The following is an 18,302-nucleotide window of genomic DNA, read 5'->3' as shown; positions in this document are numbered from 1 at the left end:
AATCGTGGAGAAGCAAATGCTTTAGTCATCGTTTCAATATCATGTCTTCTTTTATTGTTGTGTTCAAAGAGAGGCAGTGAAAGCTTCTGTTGCACTGCGACATAAAGCTCCTTTCTTCGTCCATTTTCATAACCGGGTCCCAGAGAGGACGACGGAGAGTAGGGCAGGGATATCGCTCCCCAATATTTAGCTGCTACTTTGTGTATGTATGTAGATTTATGCATATATATATATATATATATATATTATATATATATATATATATATTATATATATATATATGCATATATATATATATATATATATATATATATATATATTATATATATATACATGTGTGTGTGTGCGTGTGCATGTATATATGCAAACACGCAGAAACACACACACATATATATATATATATATAAATATATATGTTAGAATATATGTATATGTATATGTATATAGACATGCACTTATACACACATTTATACACACACATACATACAGATATACACACACGCATATATATATACATATACACACAAACACGCGCGCGCGCTCACGCATAGATATATACATACGTATATATATATATATATATATAATAAAACAATACTGGGAGGATAAGAGACGGAACGAAGCGAAAATTCGAACGAACCCGACGCGAAGCGCTGTCAGACAATAGTGTAATAATTAAAATATATGCATACATACAAACATATATGTACGTACCGACATCTACATGTATATATACATGCATATATAAATATATATACGTACAGGACACCACAAAAAGACGTATATATATATATAATTTTAAATATTTATTGTCCGATTAATTGTCTTATGAATAATATAAATATTATTAGCGTAGTATGTATAATAGATTATGTCCTCGATTTCGTTCCATAGTTTATCAGTGCAATCCCTACCTTGCTTATACACAAAATGTCATGTGTGTGATACATAGTCTTCGATTTCTTTACAAAATTAACAGTGAATTGTCTTCCGAATAAATATTGTTTCTATAATTGTGTATTTTCGATTTCCTTCCAGGGTTCGACTGTAGCAGACTAATATTATAGATTCTCTATAAAATTAACATTCACTATCGTTAAGAATGCCAATCTTGACTGGCAGAAAGTGGCAACGAATGAAATATTTTGTTCATTGTTTGTGCTTTATTTACGTTCTAAGTTCATGTTGTAAAAATTGAGTTTACTCCCGCCCTGCCACTCTCTTTTATTTCTTGCTTGTTTTCAGTCATTAGACTGCGACCATGCTGGGGCATGGATTTGAATGCTTTTTAGTCGAACCAAGTGACCAAAGTATTTATTTATCTTAAAAGCCTGGTACTTATTCCATCGGTGTTTTGTGCCTAACCACTAAGTTACGGGGACGTAAACAAACCAGCACCGGATGTCAACGGCAGTAGGGGGCAAACAGGAACACGGAGACACACACACACGCATATAAATTTAAGTATATATGTGTGTTTGTACGTATGTACCTACGTATGTACGTACGTATCTACGTATATATGTATGCATACATGTATTATGTATGCATGCATACATGTATGTATGTATGTATGTGTGTATGTATGTATGTATGTATGTATGTATGTATGTATGTATGTATGTATGTATATATGTATGTATGTATTTATGTGTATATGTATGTATGTACGTATGTATGTATGCATGTATGTATACAACGGATTTCTTTCAGTTCTTCCTCTATCAAATCCCCTCAAGAGTTTTTGGTCAGTCCGGGGGTATAGAAGACACTTACCCAAAGTGGGACCGAACCCGAACCATATGAATGGAAAGGAAACTTCCTACCACTGTAACTAAATCAAATGCCAAGTACGTTACGTTACATACCGGTTTCAATGAATTCACGATACTCCTTCCCTTACAAGTCCAAGCAATTACGGTTAGTGGGAGTGACCACTTTACCAAGATGCTTACTCATATCTCCAGGAATGTATGAAACATTCCAATGCGTTCGAGTTTCTGTATTGTCACGTGTGAATCTTGTAGTCTGAATGCGAACAAACGATGTTGTTGTTAATGATGATGATGACGATGACGATGATGATGATGCTGATGATGACAATGATGATGATGATTATGATGATGATGGTGATGAATGATGATGATGATGAATGATGATGATGACGACGATGATGATGATGACGATAGTGATGATGACGATGATGATGATGACGATGGTGATGATGACGATGATGATGATGACGATGGTGATGATGACGATGATGATGGTGATGATGATGATGATGATGATGAATACGATAATGACGACGATGATGAGGAGGATGAAGACGACGACGGCGGCGAGACGACAACGGCGACGATGATGTTTATAACGATGATGATGAGAGGTATGAGGATACTTTGAAATGGAAAAATATGTTCAAAGTATGTTTCTGTGTGAATATGCCGGTGTGTTTATACCAGTGTATGAATCTGTATCCCTGCGTATGTGCATGTTGTGTTTATGCGTGTATGTGCGTGTGTGTATGTGTATGTCTTTGTGTTTGTGTTTGTTTCCCCACTACCACTTGATAACTGCTGTTGATTTGTCTATATCCCCGTAACCTAGCGGTTCAGCAAAAACAGAGACTGATAGAATAGGTACCAAACTTTAAAAATTCATTCAACCAAAAGCCCTCCAAGGCGGTGCCCCAGTGTGGCCGCAGTTCAATCAATGAAACAAGTAAACAAAGATAAAGACAAGATGTTTTGACATAACAGCCGCAAAACACTTTCGATTTTTGCGACTATTGATGCAGACATCTTTTTATAATGTGAACCCTGTTGAGTTACTGCTCAAATCATTTCCATTGTATGTGATGTGTGAGGTGTCATATTAGTTATTTGATATCTATCGTGTCCGATGTGGTTTTCGGTATCCTTCGTCGCTATTGTCTGTTGTCTGAATCAATTATTCAAGCTCATGAATATCCATTAACAGATGGCTGTCTCTATTGACGTCTACGATACGAAAGATTGACCCAAATCATCTCAGGTAATTTTGATGATGCAACTTAGAATCAAAGTAAAGACATCTGGCACTAGCAAAGCGTATAAAAGTATGGAGTAGATATAAACAGGAAGGGTATTGATAGATTTGTTTACCTCAAAAAATTGGACGACACTGTAAGGACAGATTGCCGCTATTAATACCAATCCAGGCAGACTCGGTGGCGTTCGCGTCCCTCGTCACACAACTCAGTCGATCACCTCGTTCAACGTCTATTGCGTTTATGTTCCATAAACTCCCCGAAATTGGGGCTGTCACAGCAGAACAAATAATAAGGGTCTGGGTGGAGTACCTTCTTTTACATGGCAAATAATTAGTAAAATCATCATGGCGTCGGGCAGAATGCTTCAAGCAATTTGCTCCGACTCTCTCTCTCCTCTCTCTCTCTCTCTCTGTCTCTCTCTCTCTCTGTCTCTCTCTGTCTCTCTCTTCTCTCTCTCTCTCTTCTCTCTCTCTCTCTTCTCTCTCTCTCTCTCTCCTCTCTCTCTCTCTCTCTCTCTCTCTCTCTCTGCGTTCTAATTTCAATTCCCTGCAAAGTCAACTTTGCTTTACATCCTTTTGGGAGGTTGATAAAAAAACTATTGATCCAGGTCGATAGACTGGTGGAACTATAAGAACGCTGGAGCAGATGCCTTTCAGTATTTGTGCCAACTCATTGAGTTCTGATTTGAAATCCCAACAAGGCCTACTTGGATGGAAGACTTAATCCGTCATTCTGTTTAACATCACTTGGTGTTTGGGGTATCTTTAACGGATTCCACTCATTTGCAAGCATTCAGGCCGGGTCTCCAGCTGGAGGATGTCACCTTCTAACTAGTCCCAAAGAGTCACTGACGTTGCCTTCCCTCTTGAATAAAAGATGAAACATATGGGAAGTGTCCGTTGTGAAATGTAAGAGGAGAGGACACTTTCAATGTATGTCACATTGTGTAATCCTCGACTGAGGAGCCATCGTCAGTCTCAAGATGGAGATAATGAACAGCAACAATTATTAATAATTGACTGACCGCTGCCTTTTTGTAACCTCTTGTTCTTGCAATGTCCTTCTTCTTGCTATAAGCGAACAAGGCGACGAGCTGGCAGAAACGTTAGCACGCCGGGCGAAATGCTAAGCGGTATTTCATCTGCCGTTACGTTGAGTTCAAATTCCGCTGAGGTCGACTTTGCCTTTCGTCCTTTCGGGGTCGATAAATTAAGTATCAGTTACGCACTGGGATCGATGTAATCGACTTAATCCGTTTGTCTGTCCTTGTTTGTCATCTGTGTGTTTAGCCCCCTGTGGATAGTAAAGAAATAGGTATTTCGTCTGACTTTACGTTCTGAGTTCAAATTCCGCCGAGGTCGACTTTGCCTTTCATCGTTTCGGGGTCGATTAAATAAGTACCAGTTACGCACTGGGGTCGATGTAATCGACTTAATCCGTTTGTCTGTCCTTGTTTGTCATCTGTGTGTTTAGCCCCCTGTGGATAGTAAAGAAATAGGTATTTCGTCTGACTTTACGTTCTGAGTTCAAATTCTGCCGAGGTCGACTTTGCCTTTCATCGTTTCGGGGTCGATTAAATAAGTACCAGTTACGCACTGGGGTCGATGTAATCGACTTAATCCGTTTGTCTGACCTTGTTTGTCCCCTCTGTGTGTAGCCCCTGTGGGCAGTAAAGAAATAAGCGAACATATTTCTTCAACTGGCGTCTAACTGAAGCAGCTTGGTCATCGTCTCATTGACACTAGCGATGATAGAGAGAAGCTTCTTAGTTGTCTCAGTGAATACCAATCGTAATTATTGATGGAAATGCCGCCAGCATTATGGCTTGTTTCAAAAATTCTAATCTCCAACATATTGACTGAATTAAGGAATTCATGAGATTTAACCTAATAACAAGACAAATCAACGAGTTTATTCTAGACAGTAATTCTCTAAACTTCGATACATGATTGTATAACTCAAAGGTACAATTTCTGCTAATGAACTTCTAATGATAGGTTGCTAAACATTTCCAAGACTTTCCTTCAAAAATACCAATCAATCATCTATGTTTAAAACTTGTTTATTTCTCATGTGCCGCTAATTCTTTTGAAAAAAGGATATGCGTCACAGTGTCGTTCTGCTGTGTCTCCTATAATTTAGATGTTTTATACCTTTCTAAGAAATAGTCATTACAGTATATTACAGTATTTCACAATATTACGTGAATGTATGACCAAACAGTCATTTTTATATGATAAATAGTTCCCAATATGACACGAATCTGCTCTACGACTATTGTGATATATTAAGTATTCACAATATTACATGAGTCTCCTTCACCACCCAACTCGCGTCATGGATCTCAGAGATAGAAAATTTTACTCTTGTTTTATTATTCATCTTCATTGTATATATGATTATTTATAAATGACTGGAGTATTATGAATCAGTGGAGTATTCGTTTTAAATATTATGATATACTATGGAATAAACTTGTAGATTTATGTGAGAAAATTCATTAAAACTAATTAAGTACACTTGGCAGAAAAGTCTATTTTTATACAATTCCAGTGTAGACAGAAAAGGCAGAATCTCCTGGATTGTTTACATCTATCGTTGGGATTTCTTCAGCAATCGAGTACCCTTCTTTAAACTATCCACAACGTTATCATTATACGTGACTTTATTAAATTAGGAATCCCGATTTGCATAAATAACGCATTTTTAGTAATTCAATGTTTACTGGTGTTCGTTTTATTTTTATATTACGGCACAGTACAGAATAAACAACTTGGTTTAATCTGGCTGTGCGTGCACAACAGGGATCGAAACTAGTCCAACTTTTATTCTGTCGACGGTTGGCAGTCATAAGTACCAACATAGTTATGTTTCGATAACATCTATTGTACTAAGCACATTTTACAATGTTTTATCGAAGACACTCGTTTATCATGTATTTTTCTTTTGTGGGTAGAAGTTATCAGTTCTTATTCTTTCTTAATTGCTAGCGAATTTACTGAGTCATTAGAGCATCGAATAGAATACCCTGTGGTATTTCCTACGGCTCTTAGAGTTCTAAGTTAGAATTACACTGACGTCAACTTTGCCTTTCATCCTTCTAAAGTCAATAAAGTATTAATCATGTACTGGTATCTTCTCTCTCTCTCTCTCCTCTCTCTCTCTCTAAATTAACTACATTGCACCATGACAAGGATAGTTGGAGGACACTCACTCCAAAACGGGAAAAGATCTGAGCGAGGAACTAACAACCTCTTCTCACAAAGAAATTCCATACGTTACTGAACCGTCCAAATTCCACTGGAACTGCTCAGTATGTATTACTGTACGATATGGAAACAGAGATTAAAGGAGGTTATTTCTTAAACTATACTTACTCATTTCCTGATGATGTGTCTTTTATTTCAGCTTTATTTTTTCTATTATATTTATTTATTGGCGATATTCATATTTTCACATTTTTCTTTTTTTTTTTTTTTTGTCCACCGGGATCTCTAAATGGCTTTTCCGTTGTGCATGCCATATTGCATTCTTTTTAATGTTTATTTTGGTTCTTTCTAATACCTTGCTTTCATTTTGTTGTCCCTGATCTCACGAACTAGTCAGATCTAGTTTCTATTTTCCACTGTCTCTTATTTTGTTTTATTTTTCTGTTTTGAATGTTTTGAATTCAGTAGTCTTTCAATTTGGTCTTTCAAAATTTATGTTGAGATTCTCTTGAAATAAATGTGGCTGGTGCATTAAAATTCTGAATCAATCTGCTTACATCGTCAAACTGTTCATGATTTAGGATCTCAAAGAGTGCTTTCTTTTACACTATTATTTTTCTGATTGTAATTTTCCATTTAAATTCTTATTGAAAGCGATCTCCTCTCTTCTAAAGAAAGATAAGACACTTCTAGAATTTTCCCCTCCGGCTTGTAATATCTTCAAATTTCTTATATATTGTTCGATTTTGTATACTTCTGAGGGTGTTCTGTAGTTGTATTTCTCTTGGTAACCTTTCCAAGAATAAGACTTTGTACATTTTAGTATTTATTTTGGTTATATTTTTCGTATTTTCAATTGTTTTATTTACATTTCCCAAACTGATTCTCTTTTATTGTATTTTTATTATATGTGTGTGTGTGTGGTGCGTGTGTTCTGTGTGTGTATGTGCGTGTGTTGTGTGTGTGTGTGTGTGTTTGTGTGTGTGTGTGTGTGTGTGTGTTTGTGTGTGTGTGTGTGTGTGTTTGTGTGTGTGTTGTGTGTGTGTGTGTGTGTTGTGTGTGTGGTGTGTGTGTGTGTGTGTGTGTGTGTGTGTGTGTGTGTGTGTGTGTGTGTGTGTGTGTGTTTGTGTGTGTGTGTGTGCGTGTGTGTGTGTGTGTGTGTGTCTCCAAAATATATTTACCTAAGATTCTATAATATATTTTCGTCTATATTTCATTTCATAGTTAAGCGTAGTCTAAGATATTAACTGTAGTGAACCAAAAGTAATATACATATATGCATTCAAGTGAAATTACATCTGTAAAGAGAAAAAAAATCTACTAGCGTTATGACAATTCTTGAAAGGAAGGGGAGAGAATTCCGAAACTGAAATTCATGATAATCACATTGAGGAAGTGTGTCTGTTCGTACGATTTTGCTCGGATGTATTTTTCTTTCTGTAACTTCTGTGCTTTGGACAGGATTTCGTGCAGCTGTATAGCAATGATATTATGCAGCATGACCTTAGACAAGAAAACTGTTTCCCTTTCGTCCTTTCTTTTTGAATTTTCCCTTCGTTGACGATGGTACTAAAGCAAGAGGTACTTACAGCATTGTACCTGTGTTGGCGTTCACCTGAAATGAACTAAACCGGTTGCTGGCTTCGAATAATGAATTCAAAATTATCACAAACAGGAACATACTACTCACGGTGATCACAACTGCCCAATACGGGGATTGTCAACCAATAGCAATTTCAAAAGCAGACATCATATATTTGAGGACAAGACCTCAATTCCACGTCTAACTTGATCGTACTGACCTACGCTACAGTTATCCACCTCAACGTTTATGCAATCCTGGGAAGATGGAACTCTTTCGATGACAGTTTGAGTAATCAACTCCAAAATACTCACAACACGGTTTTTACTCAAATATTCTTCATCAACGATTAAATATTGACTTCTAACGCAAGGCCTGGTACTTCTTGCCAGTTGAGAAAGAGCCGGTTTCTAGTGAGACACAAGTAGGAATTAAATATGTATACTGGCGTTTAGCTTAATTTCTACTACATGTGTGTGTGTGTTTGTGTGTGTGTGTATAATTATTCAGTTTTATTTCAAGATTTCTTGCCAGTAAAGAAAGAGCCGGTTTCTAACCTAGATCTAAGGCTCCATTGGAATTTCAACAACATCAACAGGGTATTTTTGCATGTATGTATGTGTGCAGATTTGTATATTTTGCTTTATGTGTGTATTCTCATGCATATAGTTGCATATCTAAACATGCTCATATAAATGATAAACATAAATGATAAACTTCTGGAAATCTTTACAGATTTTTACACTTCCAGTAATGCCAGTATTGGCCGGGATCTATAGTCTTCGAATCAGCTTTCTCCTTTCTGGTTTTGAGAAGCCTAATATCTCAAGATTGGTATTTAGGCAATGTGTTACCTACCCCAGTTCCCCAGTAATTACAAGTATAAACCTAAACTCGTAATCTGGATAGAGTAAATGCAAATTTCTCAACAGTCCAGCGAAAGTATTTTCCTTTTCGTTGAATTTTAGCTTTATGTTAACATCCGCTGAGCAAATGATTTCCACAACTGAACACAGTTGCTTTTTCAATCCTAAATTATTGTCACGTCCATTATGTTTGCGTTTAATTTAGGTTTCCACTGGGATATTTCACCAGAGCTTAACCCAATACTGTGGATTCTTACTTCTTTGTCTTCGGGGTCATCCTTCCGACGGATTTTGTTATACAGTGTCCTAACTACAATATCATGTCTCATCGGAAGATAACACCGTGATGATATTTTCGGACAAATGCTTATGATGTAGGTAATATTTTCTGCATCGGTTCTCACATTTTACTGCATTTCCTGCATCTCTGTCCCTCTTGTGCATCAAGTATTTCGTGGGTATTTCCTGTTCCTGAATAGTGTGTATGTATGTATGTATGTATGTATGTATGTATGTATGTATGTATGTATGTATGTATGTATGTATGTGTGTATGTATGTATGCACGACGAGCTTCTTTCATTTTCCGACTACTAAATCCACTCAGAAGTCTTTGGACGACCCTAGGAAATAGTAAAAGACACTTGTCCAAGGTGCCACGCAGTAGAATGTGTGTATGCGTGCATGTATGTATTATTACTATTAATTTATATATTTATAGGGTCACTTGTCTTACGAATAACATAAATAATTAACATAAATAACGTAAATGTTTTCTGTATAATAGATTATATTATGTTTCCGATATCGTTCCGTAGTTTATCATTTAATATAATATGGATAATACAAATGTGGCGTATATAATGGATTACGTCTGCGTTATTGTTCTATAATTGAGAATACATTTGGTACATTTACAATCCGTAGCAGAAAACGTCGCAGCCCCACCATCACCCCACCACACACACAAACTTTCTTTTGTAACTAATAGAAAAATAAAGAATATTTAGTTTTCAGTATTAATAGTTTGAACTATAAGCCATGTATATCTCTGTGTGTGTGTGTGTGTGTGTCTGTGTGTCTGTGTGTCTGTGTGTCTGTGTGTCTGTGTGTAAGTATGAGTGTTGTTGTTTTTGTTACTGTTGTTCGATGAGTTACTAGGGCACTGAAGCACAACCAGCTCTCATTAATGCTGCTCTGTGGCTTAATAAAGGCACAAATATTTTACTGTCCCGGTCTAAATCATTTAAAATAGATAACATAATCAGATGACACCCTACTAACCTATCACAACAGTAAAAACACAGCATAACTGATGAGCATTTCTCTAGTTTACAGTGCGAAGAACATCTCATTTTGTCAGAATTAACTGATGGGGTACAACCTCAACCAGACTGGCTTGGCATTGATGCATTAGATTGAAACGAAGCGGTTAGTGAAGCAACCACAATGAAATCTATAACCTTCGAAACATTATTTACTTCTGGGTAGCATGAAAATGTTCTTAGTTCCATTACCTTGTTATATTGATGTCAATTTTAATTTGAAATGTAAGAGGTGTGGTTAAGATATAATATAGAAAATTGTGCCGTCGAAAAACTCGAGATCAAAAACGTCAGCTACCCATAAACAACTAGAACGTAAATACGTGAATCTGTGTTGACATCTATATATCTATGCTATAAAATTTGAAGCTAGATATAAACGTTAGCTTACTGCACAAACTTTCCGTTGTTGTCAAAACATGGAGTGCTGTAAATTTTTAGTTTATTGCAAAAGAAAGATAAATTAGACTGCTTTAAAATGCAACATTTTCACACAAAGAATGTTATGTAATAATAGAAGTATAGATTACCATAAATGTTTATATGCTCGTAAAGCATCTAAATTGCAACAATAAATTAGATTTCACCGTAAAGCATATGATTATAAAATCAACGAGAGGTTATATCGATTTCTTCCATAAGCACAAGGTCACCGATTTATTAAGAGAGGGAGAAACGATACTGTGTGACATTAATGCCTCTGTCAAAGATATTAGTATCGTAAGAGAATCAAAGTAATGGCTCTTAAAGATTAGCTTCCATTCTACGGTGTTCGCCTTATATTTGGAATGTATTGATTTCTATCGTCTAAGGACAAAAGAAAAAGAAATAGAATATTGTTACTGTTTTGTTTTCCTTTAAGAAGATTAGCAGCGAGCAAGAGAAATGAAGAAATGAAAGAGTTTAATCATGAATAGAATCCAGGTCGATAAATCGGTTCCCTGCCAACTTTTGCCTTATACTCTTGCGCTCAAAACTTTTTCGATGTTTAAAATTATATTGAGGTTTGACAGTGGTGCATGGAAAGTAATTTTTAAAGGAAGTGTATAAGCTCCATATTAGCTTCAGTGTACTCCCAATATCTTTTTTATTGAAACAGGACAGAGTAAAGTTAAACTCCATTGCAGTGGAATTTGAATTGCAAACCTAGAATGAGAAACGAAATTAAATGTATCCTGTACATTCTGGCCACGTACTATATTGATGTTGGGAATCTAATAAATTTATTTTATATCAGTAAATACGGTAAAGTGATGTAGATTGAATATGATTCACTAGAGAAGTACAGATTTCAATTGTGTTTCGTTATAACTGCGTCGAACACTAAATTCTGGAGACCACAATTCAGTTAGTTGTTGACATTATGTGCCAAAATTTCTAGGTTTGGAGCTCGCGATTGATTTTATGTATTGTACGAGAGGGGGGGGAGATAGGGAGAGAGGGGGAGAGGGAGAGAGGGAGAGAGAGAGAGAGAGAGAGAGAACTATGAATGTCAGTCATTCCTCAGTTATTACTGGATACCTGCCTACTCAGTGACCATATGACTCTTTTGTCATTCATAAAGATATTTATTATTTACAATGTCTGTGGAAAGGTTCGGCTTTGCAATGCTTTATATTTCATCGCCTCCTATAAATCCTAGACTTCAACCCTATATTAGGAACTAACCTACGAGTTTTGATTGTTAAATTCCTCGCTTTTATTGTTGCAATCATCGACTACTGGTTTATCCATTGCTGGTTTATTCACTGATTACAGCTTGAAATTTGTCTCAAGATGGTGCTTGGTCAAAAGAAATAAATTATTTATTTTCAAGAATGCTGTAGAACAAGCATCTCGATCCTCCGTTTCTGCAAGCCGTTTTGATTAACGCTTAAAGCCAAGTGACTCAATGAATGTGGTCCTGCCCTTAAAAATGCAGTGCTTCCACGAAATATTTTCCTATCAAATGCAAATATCTTGCTTGGATTCTTCTGTAAAATTAAGTCACGTAGCTTCTAGTAAAGTTAATGTCGCAAATGTAATTACTGAAGAAGCCTAAACATGACTACTAGTTTGATTCCATACGAAGGTACTTTTTCCTCAAGCTTCTGATGGTCTTCAAAATTTTATGAACAACACATTTTCCTGCTTCCTATCCTCATTCTTAATGCCAACGCTTCCAATAACAAACACAAATATGTCTCGAGGTTTTTAGCATTTAAACTGGTCGTATGTAACCCAAATATTCTACCTTTATTTATTTTCAAATAAGTCATATCCTACATTTCACACCTATCCTACAATGTCATTCTAAAAATAAGCAATCACATTATCGAAATACCGAAGCTGCAAGATAATGCACGATTAATTGAAAACAATTTGAATAAATAAGCATTAAATTTGACAAAGTAATCTGAATGCTAAAGGATTAAGCTATCTATCAGAAATAAGAATGAATATCAGTAACTGCTTTAAATAACAAGAAACACTGCATGGTCAACTGATGTTTCGTTATGTTGCTCATGCCCCTTTGACTGCATCTATTAAGAGGAGATGGACTTGGCCTCGATAAACTGAATGAAGGCGATGTATTCAAGAGATGCAGTAATGATCAGGTTGATGCACATTCACGCACGTACACAGCATCTGTGCACAACAAGTGACTTTTAAGCTTGTTATATAGTCATGGAGATCTAACGAGAACTTTAAACAGCGAAAGAGAAAACCGTCAGCTTCTAGCAAATCAATAGATAGGCATTGATATCTATTGATTATTATCTTTCGTTTATATAATCATATACAACTAACGAAACCCGTGGAAATTTCATAGGCTTCTCTAGTGAACATAATAACAACGAGAAAGCAACGTATTCAATTAATATCGCTCCTTCACACAATATAAACCGTTTTAGCTTACGATGCTCGTCAATGAAGTGGACTCAATATTTATTTCCTTAATTAATAGCAACCGGTTAAATTAAAATACACAAAAAGACATGATCAATCAAAACAACTTAATTTTTACTAGTATCAACACCTTTTCTCCATAAATTTCCTGAAAAAGGAGTTCTAACCTGATATTGAAGTATCAGGTAATAACAATAACCATCGATCTGTATTATTAATTTGAAGAAGCTGCGTTGATTTGATATTTAAAAAAATATTTAAAACATATATCAGTCACTGCTTCATGAAAACTATAGACAGACAGACACTCACACAGACAGACAGTCAGACAAGCAGACAGACAGACTGACTGACTAACAGACAGACAGCTAGATAACTTTCTTTATTGGCCACACAGGGCTGAACACAGAGGGTATAAATACAAATGTAGAGCTCTTCTTTTCGAAGATGGAAAAAGAAAAAGTAAAAAAAAGGAAACAAATGTAAAATTCCGATCAAAAGGGATCGGGAAAAAAATGGCGATCAAAAGGGATCGTGTATCACAGAAAGAATTATTTTTTTTAAAGTAAGAAGCAAGATTAGGTTCATCCGTGGAAAGAAAAGCCTACAGAAAAGACCACACAGATAGATAGATAGATAGATAGATAGATAGATAGATAGATAGATAGATAGATAGATAGATAGATAGATAGATAGATAGATAGATAGATAGATAGATAGATAGATAATGTTTTGCATAACATACCCTTAAACTTTTATTTAAGCTATTTTATCTCCTTTTAAAACATTATCGAGTTTGTAGTGGTTCATGAAAGAAAATTCAAGCAACTGCACACCGTCTGTGCATAAGATTCAAACATACAACTGGTCGTTATTTTTTAGCCGAGATAGTGACCTCGTTTTTTTGCTATTACCTGTCTGTCTGCTAATGCCGACCACTCTTAGCTTGTTTGTACAGTTTACAAGATGTTTATGATTTTAACAAGATGTCGACGATGTTAACGAGGTGTTTACGACAGTTAACAAGGTGTTTAATGTTTTGAACAAGTAATTTTTTTTTCAATACCGATATTGCCATTAATTTAATATGCCTCAGGTATAATATCAGGACGGTATTCAACTCTGATATTGTTAAATTATACATCGTCTTGTTTAATGTAGATCTCAACCCAAATTTTTCAATAGAATGTATCCATCTATTCTTGGGAAGGAACCTTCATCAATTTTATTTACAGTTATCCTTTTACTTAGTTCTTTTTTATTAATACTTTTATTGTCATTCACAACTGGTTTCCAAGTTGTTCACTTGTAATTAACATTTATTTGAGAATTTTACTCACGTGTTTTCATGTTATTATTTCAAAACCTTTTCGCTATTATCTCAGTTTTGCTTGACTATGAGTAAATATGTTGGGGGTTTTTTTGCGTTTAAGTGTTTGAGCTTAACCTGATGACAATCATTCAATTCTTGAGGAGTGCTTGAGTATAGCCTAATGACCATATCACTCACCAGACATTACGATCTGAGTTCAAATTCCGCTGAGGTCGACTTAGACTTTCATCCTTTCGGGATCCATAAAATAAGCACCAGTTGTGCACTGAGGTCGATGTAATTCACTACCCCACCCCATCCCCCACCAAAACAAATTTTAAGCCTCGTGTCTATAGTAGAAAAGCATCCTCGTGTAGCTAGTGTCACTGCTCTTAACGTTACCACTACCATTGTCATCACAAGTAGCAACATCAACACTACTACAACAACTACTACTACTACTACTACTACTACTACTACTACTACTACTACTATACTACTACTACTTCTACTACTACTACTGCTATTGTGTTTTGTTTTGATCAGTTTTTTTTATTTTGTTTTGTTTTTCTTTATATAATTATTATTTTTCATGTTTGTAATTGTGGTTTTATCTTGTTTACTCTTTTCTCTTCAGATCGGAGCCGAAAGCCTCAATACTATGGTGCCTAGCAACGGTGCGCCCCCACTACTTGGCTCAGGCACGGAAGTGTCTCCTGCGGGCAGCTACTAAAGAAAAACAAAAACAAACATAACTAAAGACAAAATACGGCCAGTCAGAAATTTCCGATAAAAAAAATATATACCACTCGAAGTTCGATTTTTATTCAGTTCAGTTCGATAAAGAAAGCAGAAAGAAGAAAAGAGGAAAGAAAGAAAGAAAGACAGAAATAGAAAAAGAACGAAAGCTAGGAAAGAAAAGAAAAGAAAAGAAAAGAAAAAATGAAAGAAAGCAGAAAAGAATGAAAGGGACATAAGAAAATAATAAGTTGACGGTAAGAATTCAAGAAAGTAAAGTAACCAGACGAGATACTGGGAAAGCAAAATGGAGAAACGAAAACAAAATGAAGAACAGAGATACAAAAGAAACAAAATATTATATATATTATATATATATATATATATATTATATATATATAATACATATTATACGTATACATATACATATACATATATATATATATATATATACGTATACATATACATATACATATATATATATATATATACGTATTATATATATTTACATATATACATATATGTGTATATATATATATATATATATATAATATATATATATATATATATATATATATATATAATATATATATATATATATATATATATATATATATATAAGGTGGGATTATATTCGTTCCGCCTTTTTATTAGTCTTGTTCAGCGATTGCCTAAAAATATCGCGGGATATGTTATTTCCAAAATTTCTTATTTTGCAATCGCTTAATAAGTTAAAAACAAAAAAAAAAGAGGAAAAACTAAAAAGAACAATACCATAAAAATACAAATACAATACAATACAAAACTAAAAACAAAGGGTCATGTTTTTCTATTATTACTCTATTATCATTAATATTATTGTTGTTGCTGTTATTATTATTTTATTATTATTATTATTATTATTATTATTATTATTATTATTATTATTATTATTAAAGTACTGCGGTCGATTAAATCGACTTTTCCTTTCTTTTTCAATATGTACGGCCTTTTTGCCTATATTATAAATCATCATTTCTTCCTTTTTTAAAAAATATTTTATCTTATTTTTATTCATTTCATTTTAAACATTACTACTTTAAAGCAAAAAAAAAATCCATGAATTAAACTTTCCGTTTCCTTATTAAAAGTAAGAACCAGTCACTGAGGAAATGAATTGATTTCAATGGCTGTGTCCTTCCCCCATCAGTCCCTCTAAAAAAATATCTAAAAACAAAAATCCATATTTTTTCTTCGGAGGTGGCCATGGTTGAAATGTACTACAATTGATGTATCACTTCTGAGAAAGTAAAAAGAGTATTTATTGCACAGGTCAAGTTTAACCTCATACATTTTACGTCATACATTCAAGAAGACGTCCCTCACCATCGTTTACATTATTCCTTCACCCCATTAAACTGTTTCTCTCCTGCTTACATGCAAAAACAAAATCCCTAAACGTACTCATTTTTTTCTGCTCCAAGCTTTAACATTCTTCTTCCTCTTCCATTTATTCTCCATCTTCACCTTTATTTTTTTTTATCAATTTCTTGTCTATACCTTCATTTTTACCTCTTTCTTTCTCACATTCTTATTCTCTCTTCTTCATTTCCTAAATTCAATTAAAGTGGAAATGATTACAAACTAATTAATTACATTACTCCGTCATTTTGGAATACCTTCATCAGAAGCAAGGTGGGCAGATTAGCAGAATCGTAAAATTGTCGGGGAAATACCTTTCTTCCGGTTCTTTACATTCCGAATTCAGATCCACCAAAAGATCAATTTTGCCTCTCATCCTTTCTGGGTCGATAAAATAAATTACCGGGCAAGTGCTGGGATCAATGTAATTGATTAAAACCCTCCCCTCAAAATTTCTGGCCACGTGCCTAAATCAGAAAGTGTTGTTTAAGGATGGTGAACTGATGGATTCGTTAAAGAGTCGATAAAATGCATTGAGATACGTCTTTCAACTCTTTACATTCTGAGTTCAAATCCCGCCGAGAATGACTTTCTCTTTCATCCTTTCGTGGTCGGTAAAATAAAATATCGGTCATGTTCTGAGGTCGATGGTATCGACTTAACCCTCACATATTTACTAGCCTTGTGCCCAAATCAGAAACCATTATTAATAATTATTATTACTATCATTATTATTACTATATTATTATTATTATTATTATTATTATTATTATTTTATTATTATTACTATTATTATTATTATCATTATTACCATAATTATCATCATCATCATCATCGTTATTATTATTTATTAAGGCGGCGAGCTGGCAGAGTCGTTAGCACGCTGGACGAAATGCTTAGCGATATTTCGCCTGTCGCTACGTTCTGAGTTCAAATTCCGCCGAGGTCGACTTTGCCTTTCATTCTTTCGGGGTCGATAAATTAAGTACTTGTTACGTACTGGGTTCTATCTAATCGACTGGCCCCCTTCAAAAAATTTTCAGGCCTTGTGCCTATAGTAGAAACTATTATTATTATTATTATTATTATTATTATTATTATTATTATTATTATTATTAAGGCGGTGTGCTGGCAGAATCGTTAGAACGCCGGGCAAAATGCTTAGCGGCATTTCGTCCGTCTTTACGTTCTGAGTTCAAATACCGTCGAGGTCGACTTTGCCTTTCATTCTTTCAGGATCGATGAATTAAGTACCAGTGAAATACTGGGGTCGATGTGATCGACTAGTCCCCTCCCCACAAATTTCAGGCCTTGTACCTATAGTAGAAAGGATTATTATTATTATTGTTGTTGTTGTTGTTGTTGTTGTTATTAGCTAAACCGTGGATAGCAGAGTTGACAGAGTATCGAAGCAAATACCTTGTGGTATTTTATTAGATCCCTTTAGACTCTGAGTTTAAATCCTGCCGAGTTCTATTTTGCACTTCATCCTTCCATGATCAATACAGCAAATACCAGTCAAATAAGGTGATCGATTTCGATCGAATGTTCCTTCCCATAAAATATATGGCAATGTGCCTGAGTCACAAATCATTATTACTATTATTATTATTATCATTGTTATTATTATTACCATTATTATTATTATTATTGATTTTCTTCGTGATGATTTATTCATAATTATTAAAACAAAGTCCGTATTTCTCCTAGGTTATATGTAGATCAATAATAATAATAATAATATATAAATACACCAAGACGTTTGAATGTAAGGAATATATATATATACATACATATATACAAGCATATATAGAGAGAGAGTGGGGGAGAGATACAGATAGATAGATATAGGTATAGACGCATGGTTTGTGCTTGCGAAACTGCATATGTATGCGTGCATATGTGTGCATTTGCATGGGGGCGAATATGTATAAATATATATACATA

The 18,302-nt window shown here is 34.7% G+C and overlaps 1 protein-coding gene across 1 annotated transcript in view; it reads left to right on the top strand.

Annotated features, from left to right (window-relative positions):
• LOC115217992 (neuropeptide FF receptor 1-like) overlaps window positions 1–15,296 on the top strand; it is a 77,147-nt gene extending 61,851 nt beyond the window's left edge. Inside the window, exon 3 of the mRNA XM_036507859.1 lies at window positions 14,854–15,296. The gene's annotated coding sequence lies outside the window, so the exon portion shown is untranslated. The remainder of the gene's footprint in view (window positions 1–14,853) is intronic.
• Window positions 15,297–18,302: the final 3,006 nt, after the last annotated feature.

Source organism: Octopus sinensis, linkage group LG12 (genome assembly GCF_006345805.1).
Source record: "Octopus sinensis linkage group LG12, ASM634580v1, whole genome shotgun sequence".
In the NCBI taxonomy this organism is placed as follows: Eukaryota; Metazoa; Mollusca; class Cephalopoda; order Octopoda; family Octopodidae; genus Octopus; species Octopus sinensis.
This window is presented reverse-complemented; position numbering and strand designations above follow the sequence as displayed.